The 17,446-nt window shown below is 37.7% G+C and overlaps 1 protein-coding gene across 1 annotated transcript in view; it reads right to left on the reverse strand.

The window, feature by feature from the left end:
• ST8SIA2 (ST8 alpha-N-acetyl-neuraminide alpha-2,8-sialyltransferase 2) overlaps positions 1-17,446 on the reverse strand; it is a 143,621-nt gene that overhangs the window by 46,158 nt on the left and 80,017 nt on the right. The window lies entirely within an intron of this gene.

A 17,446-nucleotide genomic window follows, 5' to 3' on the forward strand; every position in this document is an offset into this window, starting at 1 on the left:
CTCACCCACTTTGGATTCCTCTGCAGCCAGCAGCAACAGCACTGCCCAGGCATCCTATTTACTGGTAACTTCCTGCTCATGTGACTCCCCGAGACTTGCTCCCTTACCGGGAGTCCGGGGGACTAGAGTGTTCCGCAGGTGCCTCCAATACTCCTTTGGTGGGGGGGTTCTGTTACCTGCTGTTCACATGATATCTCTTATAAAAGGACGTGACTGGCAACAGGAGTTCTTCTAGGCTCTGCTTGAAGGTTCCTGTCTGTATTCACTGTTCCTGATACTGAATGTTTGGTGTACTGACCTTAGTCTGACTACTCTTGTTTGCCACCTGCCCTGACCTTTGCCCCTGTCTATGCTTCCGTCTCACCCTCCTGTACTACACCTTGGTCCTATCCTGTCAGCAATTACCAGTCTCTGTGCGCACGCTGGCAACACCTGGCAACAGCCTGCAGTGCAACATCCCCACCTCTAGAGGCTCTGGAGAAGACCAGGCTGTTGCTTAGACTCCGGGCCCGTACAGTTCTCATCCAAGCGGGCTGGTTACATGGAGGGTCCACCATCCCACCCTGAGATCATAGTGTCACCTGAATAGGATAAGGAGCAAAGAAGTCAATTCAGTCCCGGCATCTGCAGGAAAGCTGGGATTGCTGGGTATCCTTGGCATTTGTAGTGGAATTTGGAAAATGAGCGGTGACCAGACAGGTAAGCATATTTACTGGAAAAGGGACATCACCTACCCTGTTCTGCAACAAGGACCTGTCTGATGCCAAATGTTTAAGGTGGAAAGGTTAAAAATATTTTTACATTTTCTAGTATGTTTTTCTGATACCACAAGAGGTATAATCTCCAGCTGAATCTAATCTGAGATGACATAGCACCTTATGATATACTTTACTGTATGCTTTATTATAACAAAATGTATTTGGACAGCTGTAAAATATAATACATAAGTTGAATTCTTTAGATACCCAAAACATACATCTTGTGATGGATATGGCTACTGAGACCCTAGCTTCTACTAGACTGGTCACCAACACATTATATAACAATGCATCTTTATTTTTAGTGTGATATACATACGGTAGTATAGCAGCCAGAGAGAGGTATATTTATGCCAGCTACAACAAACCAACCTGATCCTTTGATATAAAGCACAAATGTTTATCCACTCTGCTGGATTATTGGATAAAACAACCTTTCTGTATATTCAGCACAAAATCTTTCTTTCATAGAATTATTGAAGTTTCTAAAGAAATGTTCAGTGCCACTGTACGCTAAGGGATTATTAGCATTTTCTGATTTTGAAATAAAAAGCTAAAGAACAGAAAGGATTATACAAAATTTGGAAACACATTGTTTTTTGGTGATCCTTCCACCATACCAGTTTATATAGAGTAACACCCAGGTGTTTTACTGAATTTTAAAGTATTGCCTACACCAGCTAAAACCCAATAAAACTTAACCCACAGGAACCTAAGCTAAAGGAGTTCATACCACTTCATAACCTCAGCACCATCAATTAACTCTTAACCTGTTCCATCAAAAGGGACTAAACTCTGGAAGCCATACCCATAAAAAGCCAAGCGAGCCTCACAGCCTACTGACCCTAGCTGACCCTTTGCTACACAGCAGCCATCTACGTAAGCTGGGCTTGACTTCCTCATGTCAAAACCTTTCACATGGAAAACAGTGAGTAGCACAGTAATGATATAATAAAATCTTATTCCAAATCTCTTGTGGGTAGCACTCAAAATCCCTCAGAGGGAGTAATGCCTTAGATGTCTCACATCGGATGTACAGACTGAAGAAGACTGCTTAGGTACAATTATCAATTTTTGTTTTCTATAGGTCATGTTACTTCTTGAGCTCAGTTTTACTTTACCATTACCTTACTTTACCTATCTGATTTGCCCTCCAACAATGGTGTTTTTTCAACAATTTACTGCACTGTATTTTAAGCAATTTGCTGTTATACTCTTAAAAGGTGTAAAAAACACTTACAACAATTTATTTTGGTATTTCTTGGGGATAACGCAACATTGTTTTGGACATTTTTCCAACATTCCTTTGGCCGCTCCTAAGTTATTGACTAGAAATTGGTGAACACACTTGACCAGGGTAGCTCGGACCTTCTAGCCCATCCTTTATAAACACCATTGTCAAAACTACCGCCTACTTCCAAACCTCCCCCTGCTTACCAGCCACTCCCCCCCATTAAATACCCCAACACAAAATCTTGGATTTTAAATTGGCTGGCAAGCAGCCGTTTATTTAAAACACCATTAAATAAAGTTAAATTTCCAAATAATTAACAAACAAATATCCAAATAAATAAATGCCAAATAAAATTACATTTTACACTTTGATAAGCATACATTAACATAAATTAACACAACACTCCCTTATTAATATAATTATTATTAAAACGGGATTATATAATGTTAACATATTACATTGAATATAGCTTAATGAACCAACAACTTAATTCCCCTTTTAATAATACATAACCATTACAACAGTATCCATAATGTTATCAAACTCCCAATTATACACCCAAACAACCAAGCTGCAGGTCTCAGAAGGCAAAATCCCACCCAACAAGAATTGAACCCTTCCAACATCTCCACCTTGGCCCCTAGCTGCCCAGCACTGCCTTCAGGAGCCATAATCATCCGTTCACCATAAAGGGGAGACCCCACCAAAGGGGATCCCCCCTGCCAAAATCCACCCCTTTTCAATACACTGAATCCCTGCCTTCCAAGACCCCAACCTCTAAAACGAACCCACCTCTCAACTCTACCTAAACATAAGAGGGAGGGTGGGTGGGAAACTTTTTCTGTCCAAAAGAGGGCCTCTCACTATCGTCCAGCCCCTTTTAACATCTCCCATTCCTAATCTCCTCCTACCCCACGTTGTATACTAGCCCAGCCCCCTCTAGCAACACTACCTTTTTTTTAACCCCTTAAAAGCTCTGGGCTAGGCCTAGCACCCGGTCATGTAGGCCCTGCGCCTAATTCTTACGGCTACGGGCCTCTCTTTAATGCATTTGATGCACAACTGGAGATTGCACTGAGAAGTGTACAAAAATGAGTTTTGTATCTGTAAATTGTGACATTTTAATGGGGTTCTATTTATTAGCATAATTATTGTAGCAGCACAAAGCCACCAATAAAGAGACTCTTTTATATCTCTGAAAGTTTTTGTTGAAGTTGTTGATGTTTGATAAGTGAACAACATATATTTATATAGTCAATCAACCCTATTGATGCATGGAACAGCATTTATTGCTGATCTACTCAATATTCTCACATAAAAATTAGGCCTTCCATAGGACATGTTTTTGGCAACCTGGGCCCATCATCAATGCCATCGGGTAAACTCAGAAGAGAAGAGTGCAGCAACGGATTTCAGTTGCTAAGAATTTGTTTTAAGTTGGGTGGGAAGAACCTGTAATTGGGTAGCAGCCCCTGTGTGGTGACCCAACAGTCCACCCAAAAACAGCCGAGTGGTTACTGAAAAGTGCCGGATGGTGCGCCCAGCTAAAAGGGGCTGGGGAGAACACTGAATTACTGCAGGAAGGTGATTACTGATGATAAATACATAAAAAAGTTATTTTTGTTAAAAACAATTGTACTAAGTAACATGTTGCTGTATTCACAAAATCGCTATTTTCAATAGGAAACATAATTTATCGTCAGTATTAAACAAATTGTCCTGGGATAAGGACACTTACCCCATACTACAAATTAGGGAACTGGCTTCTTCTACTGAAAAACATTGAGATTGGATTTAAAGCCTAAAATGAATATTAATCTAACACCTAAAATAAACCTGGGGACTAATCCTGCGACAGGAGTCTATACATTGAAACTCTCAGTCCTGAGCAAAAAGCATCCATTTCTTGCACCAGAATAAACTGTTTCAAAGCTCTGACAAGTCAAAATCCATCACATTTTTGTTGTGACTATTGCTTTCCTTCACATTCATTCTATACACATCCTTTAATTGCGCTGTGTATGTTCTGCATGAACAGACTTTTGAAAGGTCACAGACAACTTTTTCTAAATTATCTTTGCTCAGCTAGTGGTTTCAAACCCTGCTGTGAACAAATCTCCACAGAGGATGATGAGATATGGATGGAGTAACAGATTATATCTAGCCTTAAAACATCTGGCTTTTCTCCTTTTTTTATTTCAGTACAACTGAAAATTCATTAGTATTTCAGAATCAACTTTCACTTTTCAATCTAGTTTTTTTTGGAGTTTTAGAACTTCACATTCCATATTAAAAATGGGTTTGAAACAATTTAATCAAAATAATGCTGCAAGTGTAATATTTATTTTCAACACTGTAAACCTGGTCAGCTCTTTTCTTCAAAGTTAATTTACATTCCAATTTACATTCAAATTTTTCAACATTTTGTTAATATATTTGTAGAAATACTAAAAAAAATGTATGACTATTCTATTTCTCAAAAACTGGAATTAGATGCTCCTCCTAAAGTGGAACTAAATGTAAAAAATGCAATTAGACAGGTCTTCCCTTCTGAAATAAAATAATCCTACCTGCCTATTCACAATTTTTTAATTTACACACTTTTTTATGGAAGAGGGGGGAAATCTGGTCACTTTCTTGCCACTTGCTGGAGACTTTCACATTTGGCAGTAACTAAAAGAAATGTTGTAGGTATACAGGCTCATGTTTTGTTTATCTATGTTGTTTTTTTCTTCAACACATAATGTGAGACTTTTAATGTACATATAATAAAACTACAATTTTATTTATACTTGCCTAAAATCAGGCACCTCTTGCATTACAAAGTATATAAAACATATAACAATGCCATTCCATGCATAATGTGTTTGTATAAGTGTTTCACATTGTTTCATTCTTCAGGAGAAACACCTAAGTGTTCTCCCTATCCCCTTTTATCTGAAAGCATTACCCGGCATTTTTCAATATTCACCTGTCTATTTTTGGGTGGTTACTGAAAAATTTGGTCACAATACAGGCGCACTGGACAGCTGGGGCATAATACAAAGACGAAGGAAAATGGAACATAATAGGAAGGTTGGCATGAGAAAGTTGGAATAAAGTAACGGGGAGCAGTTGCAAGCTGTGTTGCCCCACCAACTTTTTTACCACCCGCCTACAGATTTATCCCACACGATTAAAATACTTTCTGGGAGAAAAATGAACACCATATAGTGTTGTTTTACACCACTCCTAAACTATCCCCTCCTCTCCTGCAAAATCCTGCAGCTGTCCCAGATGCTGATCCCAGAATCTATCATCTTCCACTCTGGAACACTGTTCACCATTCACAAATCATTAACCTGAGTTTCCTGTATAACTATGGGTGGTTGAGACCTCTACAATGGCGCACCAAATCTAAATTAGTATGCTGTGAAACCCAAGGTTATTTGCACTCCAGAGCTGTTTTTAAAGTCAGCCATAGTGCTTTACAAATGATTTGTCATATGGCTGAGTTTGGTGAAGTATAAGGGAACTCCAAGGGATTATGAAGTATCCCTAGTCCTCAACAAACATCAACAAGAGCAACACAAACACAAAGCAACCACGTTGAACCTCCATTCATGTCAATGGAAAAGGCTGGCCACGTAAGGACAATCAAAGGCTGTTTTGTTTAGAAACTGTGCCACAAGCATAACACAAAAGCATTCACGTGCACAAAATAGTTCCCAGCTGCTCCTATACAGTTCAATAGGAGTGGTTGGAAGTGTGGATGAGTCTGCAATAAAATAAGCCTAAATGAACTGCAACTTCACTGTCCAGGTAAACTAACTTTATTTTAGTTTTGCTGTTATTCCCTATTGCTAACAAGCAAAGTGCTACAAATAGCTAACACTGTCCAAGCACCTTGTAGGCAATTTACAAAGCTAACAAGAGCTGGAGCCTGTACAGAACAAGCCTCACATTTGCCCGGAGCATTATGAGCTCTAAATACAACCTGGCAAAAAGCACCGGTTAATTTGGAACATAACTGACTTAGTTGTAACAATGAAATGAAACACAGTCTACTGTCAGTTACCTTCCACTTCTGAGAATAACTGATCCTACCATTTACCTTTGGAGGCTATTCTACAAATCTGTTATAATGTGCCCTAATTTACTACAGTACTTTCCCGCTTCGCTCTTGAACTTGCAGTATGGAGTTATCTTCATAGCATGACTTACTTCTCTAGTATATAGCAGTCCATGAAACATTCCTGATTCTTTTACCTTATATTTAGTGATATACAGCTGCTGTCCCTGTGCATTCTTATGGCATAATATAGAATGGACTGTATGAAATTATTCAGGATTATGGTACCGGTCTTTTTTTGTAATGTCTTTACAGCCCGAATATATAATATTTGAAACATAATAAACAAAAGCACAGCCAGATGGAACATTTCATTACACAATATATATTCAGAGAACATAGAATAGAAACTCCACATTACATTTTTCATGGGATGAGTTAAGTAAATGCCATCCTTGTATACAGGCAAGAATAATAAAGTAAATGTAATAAAAAAAAATAAATATAAATAAGCCTATTTATTAGGGCAAAAACAACATGCTTAATACAGTAATCCCATAACAGTTGGTCATAATGCAGTGATCCGATCCAGGTTGGTTGTTATGGGCTAACTTGTACTTCTTTGTTCTTTTATTCTGTATAAAATAAGCCCTAAAATGCTCATAGAGGATAATGACTAACTAGCTTCATTTATGAATTGTATTATAAAAACTTAAAATAGACAAAAGAACAAAGTAACTAGGGATAATATAGTTCATTTGTGCAATATTTGTTATTTTGACAGGTTCAGAAAACAATTGTATTGGCTTTTAAGTATCAATGAACTTGATTTATTAAAGCTCTCTAAGACTGGGGAAGATTGTCATTGGAGAACCCGGGTGATCCTGCAAACTAGAAATGGAATTGTTTCAGGATATAAAACATTTGTCAGCTGATAGCAAACAATTTAAAAGAAAAAAAATAGAAATCCATCCAAGTTTGATGGATTACACAGGTTCTCCTATGGTAGTTTATCTTCTCCAGTCATGCAGAACTTTAATAAATCAGGTCCAATAACTAAAAAGTCAAGTTTGGATGTTCACTTAGTAATGTAAATGATCTCCTTGCCAATGCTGTGAAAATTCACTTTGCAAAGAATACCTAATCATGGCATCTAAAAATCAAGTGTTTTGCTTGTACATTATATAGTTGAAGTCAGTGGAACTTTACTTTATTCATCAAGCAGAGTGAAGTATCCATTGAAAGGAGATAATACACTTTGAACAGCCTATATTCCTTTAGTAAATCAAATCCCGTGTCTCTATGTGAAAGGAACCATCTTGGTAGAGCTTTACTTCCTCAAGCCAAAGCTACCAGAAAGGAGAATTTTGAGCAGCAAGCCACTGACCTCCCCAAATCTCACCCAAAGGCAGCAGTTTCTTAGGTGTACATTGGGTAGCCACAGTCACGTGCCACAAAATTTTTAATTTTTTTTTTCATTTCGAATTCCAAAAAAAAGTAAATGTTCTTCTTTTTCACAGTATTGCTTAATGACAATTAACATTTTCTATTGGTGGCCAATGGAAGGAATAATCAACCATACCAAAAAAGGCCAAAAAGAATATTGGTGTTGGGTAAAATCACAGAGAATCACAAATTGCTCATGGATCAAGGTAACCCTAGCAAACTGGTGAAACCATAGGGATCCACGAAACCCCAGCTGAAAAATCACTGGGCTATAATATTAGTTTTGTGCATCCTTCTCCTTTAAAATCCCTTTGCTGTTGGTAACACTGCTACTGCTAAAACCTTAGAAGTGGATATTCCCTAAGCACCTGCACTTTTTAAGACATCAGCCTCTGAATCTGTGTTGTACCCTACTTTTCTCCTTTTAAAGGCATATCTAATATTTATTTTTTGAATCATTTCCGAAGAAGTAATAAAGAAGTTTGAGTAATGGGCCCAGTTCATTATTTGTGAATTGGAAGATAAGTGAATCTAGTATTTGGTTGGCATTGATGCCCGCATCTAAGAGACAAAATATGTTTTTCTAAATAATGCTGTCAACCTTCTCCTTCTTCAATTTATTGCACTCTGTAAGCGGACTGAAGGTTACAGACATGGATCGGATTCTGCGCTCTATTTAAATTGCTGTCATTTTAAATTGAACACAACATGGTGCTATGAGGGTGTAAATCACAATAAAACACAAAAGGGAGAGGAATAAGAAGTTTTCTCAGCTAAAAAACATTACAAGGCCAACTGATGGAGAACGTATTTTTAAATGTTTCATTGTTTACTAATATAGGAATTTTCGCGGTATTCGAACAAATAACTTTTTTCATCCCATCAAATACAATATTCAAATCATAGGATTACAAGGTTTTTTTTTAAAGTTTGGTAAAATATTGGGATTTAAATAGATCACAGTAAGCTACAACCTCATACAAAGTGATTTGTTAGGTATACTGCAATAGTTGTTAGTAGAAAATTGTAATTTAGATGACAAAATACATGTTTCATATACATATTCCATTGTAAACCTCTCTGTAAGGTTGAATTCACATTTGCAGTGAGGTTGGGGTACATTTATTCATACCACGAACCGTTGCCTCTCAGAGAGACGTTACAAATGACCCTGTGGCAACCCCATAGGTAAGATATATAAAATGCAGCCAGCGGTCACTTTAAGAACCAGCAGTCACTTCAAGAATTCCTAAGAATCATCGCTGCCGTGCAGGTGTTATGGTGCCAGTCCCTGTATCATATCCCAACAAGAGTTTTTTTTATCATTAAACAGGTAGTTTGAGTTTCTTACCCTGCAGATGACAGTTGGCCTTTTATTACATTATGTTATGTTGCAAAGATGTGCAATATGGTTGGGTTAGCCAACAATATTATATAAGGAGTCGACAGAAGATTGGGCAGCATGGTGGCTCAGTGGCTAGCACACTTTTGCAGCACTAGGGTCCCAGGATAAATCTTGGCCATGTTATCTGTTTGGAGTTGGTATGTTTTCCCCAATTTGCTATTGGTTTTCTACCACATCCTAACTAGATAGAGTTAGGTTAACTGGCTTCCCCTTGCAGACTTAAAAACTTAGAAGATCCAACTAGCAAAAATTAAAGCTGTCCTTCTTTGAAATGTTACTAGGTAGTAAAATTTTACAGTATTCAACTTGCTGCCTTGAAAGGCATCAATTGTTTCTTTAATAATAGGAAGACAGTGTTGACCTTAACAGTCCAGCTAGTTCTACAATTTTCCTCTGTGACCATCACTACTGGAACGTCATGAGAATTTTCAGCTTCAAAGAAAATATTTATCCTTTGTAGATATACTTAAATGTCATTCAGATCTTTGGGAAGTAATCTTTGAGATTCCACTTGAAAGGGAAAGCAATATGTTAGACATATGCTGTGTTGAATGCTTTCAATGCACCAAGCATACCCTGCATTTAAAAAAAAAGTTACAGATTGTATTATAACCCCCCACATATGCCCACATACTTTCTGAGGGACTTAGGGTAAGGATGATGCCCTGCCCCTTAAGCAGCGCGTGATTGGAATATGTTATTAAAAAAATAGAGAAAAAGGTAATGTAGGATCCTTCATTTCTATTCTACTTAGATCTTTATGCAGGCATGCAGCCTGGGTGGTCACGAAAAAAGGCTTTTTGGGGGCTTTTTGAAGGACAGGATCTTCTTCCCACACATAGTTCACCAAAAAAGCTATGGAGGTTTGTGGGGGGAAGAATTATTGTTAAAGGGAAGGCAGTATTGTAAATTTGGGAGGCTCCTTTTATTAGGAGGCCATTGGTTATTTACCTCTCCATCCAGGGCCTAAAGTAAATGTAAATACAACCCAATTACACTGCAACAAAGAAATAAAAACACACTTTATCAAAGTCAACTTTTGCACTCCAGCTTCTAATAACAGATATTAGTGAAATATTCAGCTGACTGCAGAAATGCACTGCTTTTTGCATTGGTATTTTTTCCCTGTTACACAGCACTTTGTTTATTAGCCTGAAAATGGCCAGAAACGAAATGCAAGATTTGGCTTAAAAGACATTGGATTTGACAAATATCAAGGAATGTTCACCAAATCCCCTTTTTCGAACCAAGTCCAGGCATATTTGTCCATCTTTACTGCTAAACACAAAAACTTTCGCTTCTTCTTACTGCTTTGCTTTGTGAAATCAGCAACCATCTCAGAATCGTATTTCAGTCCATCAGAATTTGTAAAAACATCAATTTATTTCTGAGCAATGATGCTAACATAGGTATCCTTAGAGGCTCTAAGAATAATTGATGTTGGCATCCTTAGGTTTTGTATTATGTGCTGGTTTTGCTTTCCCTCGGAACAGGTTCATTCCATCTGTACCACTAAAGCAAAACTTTCATAAAAACTTTCCATCCTTGGAAGAATTAGCAGACCTAAAAAAAACCTTTATAGCCAGTTTTAAAATTTTTAGTCCACACCTGCCCAACTTGCATTTTTTAAATGAAAGTATATATGAAACCAAGTCTTATTATTTATTTATTTTTTTTCATTTTAAAATATGCAGTGGTAGGTGAAATCTGCTGCCTTTTATTGATGGCTTGAAATGAAAGGACATCTTTTCACTGTAAGGAAAAACCCCACTTGGATAGCTGTCACAAAAAAAGTGTCCCCATGAAAAGATTGCCCCTTCGTCCTTGTGGCAACAGTAAAAAATAGAATTACCAATATTTTCATTGTTTTTGACAACTGTTAATCAGGACAATTAGAGAAGGTGATTCTCTCTACTTGGGACATAGCAATAGCAACCCCACACTGCTCTATTCAAATCTATATTGACATGGCCACTGAATGAGAGGGGAAGCAACAAGACCAGTCAAAGACTGATTATTTTGGAGCAAGGATGGGGGCTCTAGCTAACTTTCTTAAACTTGGCATTGGAAAGACGTGTAGTAGTGTACCCGTGCAGAATTCTGTGGATCACACTCAACAGAAAAGGCAGATAGTATGCAACTAGATAAAAGTGAAATCTCTGACTCAAACAAAACAGGTAGAAAATGTATTGTAATTGTAACTGGAACTGTCACTCATACTCAATGGCAAAGGTAAGTAGTGTGCATCTGGATGGAAGGGCGTTCACTGGAAAAAATCATAGCACTGCCAATCACTTCAGCCCCTCCGAGATATAACAAAAACTACCCCTTCACAAGGTTTAGATTTACATCACTGAATAAAATGAAGGTTAAGTATTTATAACCCCATCAAGATCTTTTTTATCATTAAGAAACACAAGCTGTAGTTTTGCAAGTGCGCAGTGGGATAAGTGGACATCAAATATCCTTTTGATTGCCATTCCTTATCTTTGGTCCAAAGCCAAAATCTGCACTCTGTAGATAAACCTATAACCTCTTAATGAATTATGATTTATGACACACGTGCACACTGATGTGTCTGTGTATTCACTAGTTCCTCCTAGGTGGATACTAGTCTTCATAAACACTGTGGGAGGGGTTTACCAGTAAAACCATCCAATGAGCTGGCTGATTGCATTACTATGTAAGCAATTACATTAGGAGTCTGTAAATTTACATATCACATAGAAAAAGTGTCTGTGTATTCAGCAGGGGGTAGCAGCAACCTTAAATTGGATTTCTTAAATAATCATTAGATGGCAAATGTTTTCCATCCTGGACCGGATCAATTCCAGGTTTGTTAGATCACCCAGGTTCTCCAATGCTAATCTATCTTCTCCAGTCTTGGAGAGCTTTAATCAATCAGGCTCATAGAGTTGTAATGGGTTTAGGCATAAAACATAATAGTATTCTTCTTTTCAGAACAGCCAATGCAGCGATGTGCACAGAGATGCTCTGGAAACACTGTAATAATATTTTAATGAATAACCATGACAAAATAATAATATTGGTATTGTTGAGCACCTTTTACTTACATTGACCTAAATCTTCTCTGAATGTATCAGAACATTACTATGGTTACTACTGGCCGCAAATACATTGTGAATGCTGATAGCACAAGATGAATTTTCCTCCTCCTATTCTGATTGTAAGCAAATTTCACTATATATTCAAAATGACAAAACATGTTTTATATCTGTATAACAAAAGATTTTGTGGCTTGCTTGCAAAAGGCAAATGCATTCCCCCTATACTTGGTCAATTCTTACTTTTAATGTTTTTGAATGCATTCTATTCTAGAGGCAAGCATAGATCATTGCTGAATTGAAAATATCTCTAAATAGCAAATTGCAGCCTGCTATTCTCTTTTTATAATATGTCAAACTGCCATGGTAAAAAAAGAAGCATTTTAAAATGGAATATATCTGTTCTCGATTATTAGGAATGACTTTACTGTATACTGTGTGATAGGATAACACACTACCAGGAACTATGTTTGGAGAGAATACAAAAAAAATTTCTTGTTTCTTTGTTGATTTCCATGAACCATCCAAGGTTGTGCAGCACAGTGTATCCCGTTCTAAATTTCTGCATTCAGTCAGCCCTGTTTAGAATATTTGAAAAACAAGCACTTAAAAAACAAACCATTTTTTAATAAAACAGAGGGTTTTACATAAAATGAATTCATTGCAAATCAAATAAAGAATGAAATACATGCTAGTGGCTGACCAAAGTACATATATAAATAACGTATCTTTTTTCTGTGCTTTTTTTCAAGGCATGAATGGGAATCCGACAGGTCTACATGACCTGAAACATTTAAACCTCCTTCTACTTATCAGTTAGGTTCACTTTTAATACCCAATCTTGTGAAATAAAATAATACAAAAAAATCAGTATTTTTTTCTTGCACAGACTGCTTATATTTGAGTAAACCCAAGATTTGTTTGCCTTTAAAAAGTCGTTAAAAAAATCTCAGTTTAAACTTGAACCAGTAGATGGTGCAGAATTCTCATTTTTGGTGTGTAACAAACACTTGTGTAAGACAATTGCAGTTATTGAAGAGTATGTATATACATGTTGCACAAGGACATAGCTCCATCTACAATTCAAATACACCCCATGTTCTTTCAGTGAATTTTTTTGTATTTCAGAGCATGTTATCATTGTTATTACATGAAATTTTAATCTTTTAAATTGACCTCTGGTTAATGATATACCATAAACCAGCCTCTCTCAACCTGTGTACCTTTTAGGAACCATAAAAAAATTCTGATGTTAAGAAGCTTTTGATATAACCAATAGGGATGAGCGAGCGAGATTTGTAAATTTGATCTTGCAGCGAATTGGGACTTTTTTTTTGCTTACTAAACATGTAACGACCTTGTGAATTCGGAAGCTGAATTCAAATTTTTTCAGAACCTGCAAGAGCATTCAGGGGAGCAGAGCTGACAGCCTGATTGCTCTTGCAGCCCTACCAGAACTGTAGTATGTGTTCTTGGATAGTGATTCCCTATCCAAGAACACAGGAGTCCCGCGGCTGTGCTCATGAGTGAATGCAGTTGTGGGAATCATCCTGTGATGATTCCCACCGCTGCATTCATTGATGAGCACAGCCGGGGGACTCACACTGACAGGAAGATTCCCACAGCTGTGCTCATGAATGAATGCAGCTGTGGGAATCATCCTGTAATTTCTTTGAACTTCCGATGTGCCCGCAAAATCAGTTCACCAAAATTTCGCGGACCCACCGGAAGTTCAAGGAAAATATCGCGAGACTGTCAGAGGCCTTCTCGGTTATCCTTAATAACCAATGGTAAAAAAATGCCCTTTGCATTGGTTGCAAGTGGTAAGATTGGTGGTCAGAAGGCCCCTTTATAAAAGATCCTATATAAGATCCTTAATATTAGCCCTGGCACTACATAGACAGCATCCTTGTAGGAGGATGGTAGCCACCATTGAAGGAACCCCTGGAAAACTCTGAAGAACCCTGGGGTTTCACAGAACCTTGGATGAGAATCACAGCACTAAACAGTGATGGGGAAACTGGAGTCACAAAGGTTGGACTTGTTCAACCTCCTGCTCCTAAATTTTTTGACTTATCATAAAGAACTCCATTTACTCTCCTGGGAAATACCAATCAGCTGCCATAGTGGACAGCAGATGATGGGCTATAGTAGACATTTACTTAAGCAAAAGTATTATCATTATTCATAATAATATTAATAATAATATTTATTCAGCTAGTTATTAATTTTAATTGGCTGTGAAGGCAACTGTTATTTCTTTTCTAAAGAAGTTCTGCTTTCTACAAAGGATGATGTCCCTGCATTGCATTAGTCAGTTTTGTAAATGGATTAGGTGCATACAAAGTGGGTGTTTATCCTATTGCATATTGCACAATTAATTGCATTTGCATTTTTTCACCTGGATTTCAACACTTTAACTTAAAGAATAACACTGAAGCTAGTTACTGTGCAAAATCTAGAAGCTTCTGAAATGTAGAACACATGATTCAGAGCAGAGAAGAAGCCAAGCTACACTTTCCTTGAGTAAACAGCAAGGGCACACTTAGTTAAGTATATAGTCAACCTCCTGAACAACAGCAAGCTTCATTCAGACTCTGTATGTCAGCGGTCCCCAGCCTGTAGTCCCTGGACCACTGGTGGTCTGCAAGAAAATTTTGGTGGTCTGTGGCCCTGGCCGAGGGTGGTGGAGGTGCAACGGTCAGAGCTGCAGACCATGTCTCCCATATGTATTGCAGGCTCAGGGCGATGGGCAGGTTGTGTCTCTGGAGGTCTGAGCCTGTGATGGGAGAGTGGGCATGTTCTGGCATCATGACGTCACTCTGGGGGAAGTTTATTCCCCTTTGAGTGACACACGGCTCCCCATGCATGCTCGGTTCAGAGTTCAAAAATTTAGTGGTCCGTGACGTCCAAAAGGTTGGGGACCACTGCTAATCACTAGGTCCCTGCCTAGTAGCTTTCTCCTTTTTTTCTGTACTTCAAACAGGAAATCAGCTGGAGTTTTAAATAAGAATAAACCAGCATGTCAGAGGTTTTCCATTTTTTTGTGAAAAAACACATATAATAAAAATTGCACTCACATTCTCATGCAAATGCTTTATAAATCATGCTAAATGAAACACTGTCATATCTAAAGTGGAATGACACATTGTTTAAAGTTAATGATTTTACTACAATTACACAGCCATTCTATGCTATTTTTACATTAATAATCTGTCCATCAACTACATTGTTCTATAAAAGTTTAATATAACATTAAACACTAAAGCAGGATAAATATTTCACTAATATTCAGACAATATTCTATGTGCAGAGTTAAAACTTTCCAAGTCTAATCCTGTATATTTAAAGTGAATACGTTATATTTTCCTTTCTATCCAGCAGTGTGCATTTTTTTCCTCTGCTCAGCACTATTGCCAGAATACATTTTCAGATACAATGTTCAGGAATAAAGAAGAGAATCCTTCCATTTGTGCTTTGTCTCCTTGATCTTGTCACTCCTCCTAGCGTGTCTGAGGATCTAAGTGCATATGTTATATGTCCTGTGCAGCTTGGCCATCAGATGCACGTGAGTTTATGACAGTTGAATTCATGTCAGCTCTTGTTACTAATAACGTAAAACCACATACAAGCTGCTTAGATTCCTTGCTCAGTGTAGCAAAGAGGCTTTCCTATTTTAAGAGCTCAGCTGGTTAACCTGCAACTAACAAATACCCAGAATGTTAAGCTATAATACTATTAAGGTGCTAGGAATGTGCTTCCATTTTATTGGTTTTGTCACATGTGGATGTCAAACGATATAATGAATTATTACCACTTTAACTTTACCTGTATTTTACAAAACTAAATTATATGTAAGCCAATACATAGTATAAAAATGTCTTAAAGCAGACCTATCATCAAAATTTTACTTTGTATAAAAGAGTATTTTATATAAAGAAAAAATTAGCTTTTTTTCCCTCCAAGGTGGTAAAGACTGAATGGGAGCGCATAAGTATTCCGTGAAGCTTTAAGCTGATCACGTTGTATGCACAGTTTGTTTACAGTTACAGCAAAATTTGTCACCCAATCTCGTGCCTGTTAAGTGCGAGATCAGGTAATGTAGACAAAAGAAGGTAGAAGATGGAAGATGATGGTGGCTTCACTGGCACTTCCTCTGCGCTGGGACGAAGAAAGAATCTAAGACAGCACGGAATCAAATCAAGACCAGGTGTGATGGGATCAGGGGCCTTTACTGTGGAAGTAAATGTAAATGCTATTTTTTTATACTAATGACAGTTTAGATGATCAAATATGATCAAGAATTTCAAAATATGTTGGGATTCTTTAGTGGGTAACTAGAAATAAGTGGAGCCCTTGGCAAAACATTGGAGGAGCCCCCCTGAAAGAAGAACAAGGAGACCTAGGAGAGGGGTGCAACCTGTGTCTCCCCATTCTTGTGCACCCCACGCCCCTGCAGTTATGTTTTTGTACACACAATAACAGACACACACCAACATAGACACACACCTACACACATACTGTGCAATATAAAACACATCTAACTGAGCTCTCTCTGGAATTCTCTACTTTAAGCAGCCTATTTCTCATGCTGTTTTTGCTCCTGATGTTACCATCTGATTCCCTGCCTCCAAATAACATTTGTCAAGCAGAATTCTGTCCACATGGAATTTCCTACATGGTCCGAAGCTGGTCCAATGATTGCTAGAATCATATATACTGTAATTGTGCTACATCATAAATGGCTCCCAAAACAATGCTGCAGATATTGGTGAAATGTCATGAACTAGAACAATTTCCTATGGTATTCAGAATTAGGGATGAGGGAGCGAAATTTTAAAATTCGATTTTGTGGCAAATCAGGCTATTTTCGCTTATCGAACATGTAAGCGAGAACGGCCTGTATAAATTTGGCTGTCGACATTGAATTTTTTGGGACCTGCAAGAGCAATCAGTGGAGCAAAGCTGACAGCTCTTCCAGCCTTTAGTATGTTTTCTTGGAATTCATTCATGATGAGCACAGCAGCGGGACTCACAATAACAGGAGGAGCATTGCAGCCACGGTACTCCTCCTGTAATGATTCCCTCAATCTTCCGATGGGTCCGCAAAATCAGTTCGCCGAACAGGAAGTTCAAGAAAATTTTCGTGAGAATGCCAGCGGCTCATCACTATTCAGAACACACCCATCCATAAAGAAAGAAAAAGAGGAAAAAGCTGACCTGTGACTTTACACACAAACCAAACGGAAGATGTCTGGTAAATGATACGTTTTTAAAAAAAAATACCTTTGATAGGGGGCATCTATACAGATTAAGAGAAGGCTAAGTGGAGTTTGGCTTCAAAAGACATCTTATAAGCCGAAGCTTAACACTAATGATGTTTTAAAGAACAATTATCTGTGTAATAATGTTTGAAAATAGGATTTTTGTAGACACACATACTTAAAAAACAATAAAACATCATTGGTGTGTTGAATGGAACTACAG

This window comes from Pyxicephalus adspersus, chromosome 2, assembly GCF_032062135.1.
Source record: "Pyxicephalus adspersus chromosome 2, UCB_Pads_2.0, whole genome shotgun sequence".
NCBI lineage: Eukaryota > Metazoa > Chordata > Amphibia > Anura > Pyxicephalidae > Pyxicephalus > Pyxicephalus adspersus.